Genomic DNA, 4,972 nt, shown 5'->3' with positions numbered 1-4,972 from the left:
GGTGGGCGGGCGGGGGGTTGCTGTGTCTGCAGCGTCTGTCATGTACCTGTCACAACCACTGAGAAGTTTTTGAGGTGTGTGTTTTTTGTCTCAGTGCTGGCACTTAGGCACTGAGTCACACATGCACCTTGTATCTGAAGAACATTTTGTCAGGTGTCTATGCATGTGCTTGTATGTGTGTGTGTGTGTAACGAGACGGCATGTGTTTACAGTCTGATGGCATATTATTCACATGCAATGAAGACTGACGGTTTATTCTTGAGATATTCATGAGCATACAGCTGATTATTCTTCTCTTCGCTGGACTGTGTTTGCTGTAATACTCTCTCTCCCTCTCTCCCTCTCTCCGTCTCCCTCTTTCTGTATGTCTGTCCATATCCATAAACAGCATGGCTGGCATATTTCTGATGCTTTGCTATATTCCCCATTTGCAATGACTTTCCAATCGTATATCTGAATTAATCACCATACCATAGTTCTAAAACTAATTTTCTTATGAATAGAAGGTAAATCAGATGTTGGTAGAAATCGCTATGCATTGCACCAATGCTGAGCACTCTTAAAACTTGGTTTGAAAGTCTCTGAGATAGCTTTCTGTCAAGTTTTATTTAGCACCCTGGTCATTTCCTCATGTTTGATTTGCATTGTCCTTCAGTAGTTTTGTCGATTCCTTTCCCTAGTGTGGCTGTACTCACTCTGGGAGAGGAGAGAGCAAAAAAGACGACGGAGAATAAATCTTTTCATTTAAATAAACATCTGCTTTGCCAGTCTTCCATTGCCAAGTGCAATAACATAACAGCATGAGCAGCTAATGAAAGCTTTTATATTAGTTGCTCAAAGGGAACAGTCAAGTAGAAAGAGACAGTGATGTGTTTTTATCTGGCTTGCATCTTTAACAGCACGTAAATGAAATACACAGAGCAAGAGTGTAGATTTTAGCGTTAGCAGCATTGCTAACAGTCAAAGAGCGCCACCGAGAGACACTTCACTGACGTCTTGAAAGTGCAGCTCCAACACTGCAGCAATGACTGCGTATGGCACATTAACACAAACACAACCCGCCCCGACACCACCACCACCGCCACTACAGAGACATACAAACCATGGCGCAGCCACGGCAACGCATGTTCAGTGATTCACACCTAATATAGCCCTCCGTCCGTCTCTGTTTTCCATTTACCTCATAAAGCTGAGGCATGTTCCCTTCAACCACTCTGCCACCTCTTTCACACCTCCTGTCTTGCCACTTTCCATTAGCATTCCCTGGTCAGGGGGCCGTATGAAAGTGAGGCACACACCTGCCACAGTCAAAGTCTGAGCCTGTCGCCTCTCAACAACTCAGTTCAGTTGGGCTCTGGCAGACTGGATAGGTGTTTACGGAGCTATAGCCATCCTTTTGGACTGATTAATAACTGACTGGCTGGCTATCTGACTGCCCGGCTTGCCAGCTGGTTATATAAATGCATTGCTGGCTGACTGGCTGAATAAGTGCCTTCAGGCTGAATGTCTCTCCCTCTTTTGTCCTTTCCGTCCCTCTTCCTGTCTCTCCTTGGATCCCTCCTGCCCTCCCCGGCCGAAACTAAACAGCAGCTGCACCAGAGGTAGGAGTGTCAGAAAGTGCCACAACTGTGTTCCTCTCTGTTTTTAGGCAAGTTCCTAGAATAGAACAGCGTTCACAGCATGTAGAGTGGAAGCTAAACCCCAGAGGCTAGCCGGTTCACTGACATCCTCTATTCAGGAGCAGTGGTACTTAAGCTAGCTGCCACACACACGCACACACACACACGCACACACACACAGGCCAACAGGGTATCCAAACAAAAAGGAATGAAAGTGTACACGCTTACGTCCATAATTGAGCACAGTGACACATGCATTCACAGACATAACATAAATATTCACACACACCCACACACACACACACACACTCACACACACACTTGTATGCAAAGAGCAACAGATCGTGCCAGATAGGATTTCACTCATCTTTAATATTGAAGGAAAAAAACAGTTATTTATTGATAGCAGCTATTTTAAACTGAAATGGCCGAGATTTCCCTCCCACTGGCTTGTTGGGGGAAAAACCAGAAGTACAACTACCAAACCATAAATGGAGGTTGATTTGTTTGGAGTGGGAGTAATAAATGAACTGGCTGTGTGGTAGGGACTTGTGTCAGTCATGTCACCATGTCTCACCATCATCGTTGTCTCCTATACACGCTCTTGAATTCCTCCATCCAGTCATGCGTCTACGCCTCCATCTGTATATCAACACTGCACGGCACTAAAGTCCGTACATGAATACATGCTTTTTAAAAAAAAAAAATTTATGTACATCCATAACTGTGCATTTCTCTTCAGGACCATTGAGAAGTTTGGGGCTACACTCCGTGTACACTTATCCTAATACATTATGTGCCATGCTGGACATGAAATTAGTTCATCACATAATCCTGTTTAACTGTAGCTGTGTGAGAAACCCAACTTACAGCCAGACATATTGATTTGCTGAAAAGCCCAGAATTCCATTTGCTTGTTTTGGAAGAGGTGATGTTGGTGATGCAACATGTTGGCACCCAATAATGCTGGATGCCAAAAAAGGATTATTATCTCATCTGCATCTGATTGTAAATGTATGTACAAGTTGGTGAGTTTGTCTTGTTTGTATACTCTGTATCCGAGATGTGGTTTGTAGGTGGAGGTGCCAGAGTAATTGTAGATGCCATAACTATACCCCACCTCCTGATTTGTATTGACAATTTTCTCGGTTCTTGCGCCCCCCCCCACCTCCCTGCCCAGAGGAAGTGATACCACTGTAAGCCATGAAATCATCAAATGGGTGCAGGCAAGGAGGAACCTGCTGCCCCAGATAAATAAAACATCTTAGACAGCAGAGATTAAAGCACAGGAAAAACGGGGGGGGGGGGGTCTATTTTAAAGATGACAAACGGATAAACTCTAAAACTGTAAGAATGGCCTATATCTTCAGAAACCCCTAGGTGCTCTTCAGATGCTAACAGCTCTTGTCATGTTACATTGCCCTTCCAAAGGTCACACACAGCAAATTGCCCTTGCAATGGTATGAAAAGGGCCAAATGGGCTTTGTTAGACTGACAAAGCAGGCAGCCACCGCCCTCAGGTCATCTTTCCTTTAATGTGACGCAGCAGTGGAGAGTTCTGCTGACTCTTAGGGATGCACAATGTGTAGGATGCTGACTGACAGCCAGACCCTCCTGCTGTATTTGCTTCTCAGAGGCGCCAATGTGGGAGGTCTTCCCCTGCTTCCTATGAGTCATATACATCCATCCACGCAAGGGCATCTGACCCTATGATAGGAAATGTGGCTAATGAAATCCCCGAGGTTATTGTACACACACAGCTGGTTTGTAAGAACCCTCAGACATATACAGTAGGATGTGTTCTGTGCCTCTGTGTGCATCTTCCATATATATATTTATATATCTCCAGAACAACCTGGCTTAGAGCTCTACTTTTTCCAATATATTTTATACTAGCAATAAATCAACTAACTGTGTAAAGTGAAAGAAGTAGTCCTCCTCAGTTCTGCAGAGCTTTAGCCTCTTGTTGCTCATTATTGTTGCCAGTTTCTTCACAGCAACTCCATTTTCAGCAAACAGCAGGCAGCTTTTTTCATCAAAAACATGCTGATAAACTCCAGCAGACAGAAGACGTTAGCAGCTAGCTCGTAAAAGAAAGTAGAACATCTAACATTAGCAGCTGAAGACCTAGATGTGCTTCTCAAGAGTGGGTGGAGACCAAAATAGAGGAGGAATGAGAATTTCAGGAATTACTTTCATTGTGTGTTTAGAAACATGACGTGTGTGTGTGTGTGTGTGTGTGTGTGTGTGTGTGTGTGTGTGTGTGTGTGTGTGAGTGTGAGTGTGTGTGAGTGTGTGTGAGTGAGTAAGCGTGCGCCAATATGGTTCACTTCTCCTGGATGTATAATTAGTCACTTTAGCTGTAACTGTTGAAAGCAATAATTCACTAGACTCAACATTTTTCAGGTTTCTGTTGAATTCTTCTCCCCTGGAGTAAGCAGAAAAACAAAACAAAACAATGACTCTGTGTATGTGTACCACAAGCTGATATCACTGAAATATTAAAGCAGGCATTAGTAAATGCCACAACACAGCCTGGACTCCACAATAAAATGTTATTTATCAAAGGAAAACGGCAACAAAGGCAAACTTTGAGTCATTTATCCAGACGAGCGATGAACGTTCCCTCTCAGCAGCAGCACCCCCCCCCCCCCCACACACACACACACACAAACACACACACACACCTCTACAACCTAGACTAATATCTCCGTCTGTGCACTATTTTTTACTTTACTGCGAAGGGCTCCATCAGCCATCTTTAACCTACTTCTAGATGCTCATCATTTCAGCCTTCATCCATTTTTTATTTTATTTTTTTTTGTCTTTACTTTGAGCCACTCAGTTCCTCATTCACAAGAAAAGGCAGCCGAGACCTAGGGGCAGAAAAGGTTATCATGAAAAAGGCCATCATCATATGTCTCCTCTTGAGACAACTGTATGTTCAGATGAGATGCTGTATCTCAGGAAGAAAATCAATTCTGCTAGAGCTCTGACACTGTTCAACATTTATTTCAAATTCTGTGTGCCAGCAGATTAGAATGGCTCCACTGGGAAATATCTCGTGATCTAGTCTCGACAAAAAGTGTGAAATTGTATGTGAGCCTGTGTGCATTTATGTATGCAGGAGGGGTAGGTCAGTGAATGTATGAGGGTTGTCCGGTGTGTCAAGGAGTGTTGTGTTCGTGTTGTATACAGAAAGCCTGCTGGCAACATAAAAATCACCAGAAGTTGGCATACCTTCTGTTGCTGTGCTTGGCCCTCTGTGTCTGTGTCAGCACACTAACCTACGGAACACAGAACAACCACTAAACTATACCCCACAAGCCTTTTCCAATTCACAAATCTGTCAT

The sequence above is a fragment of the Seriola lalandi genome, unplaced genomic scaffold (assembly GCF_002814215.2).
Source record: "Seriola lalandi dorsalis isolate HSWRI2012SDOR001 ecotype SW California unplaced genomic scaffold, Sedor1 jcf7180002054893, whole genome shotgun sequence".
In the NCBI taxonomy this organism is placed as follows: Eukaryota; Metazoa; Chordata; class Actinopteri; order Carangiformes; family Carangidae; genus Seriola; species Seriola lalandi.
Note: the sequence above shows the minus strand (reverse complement) of the source record.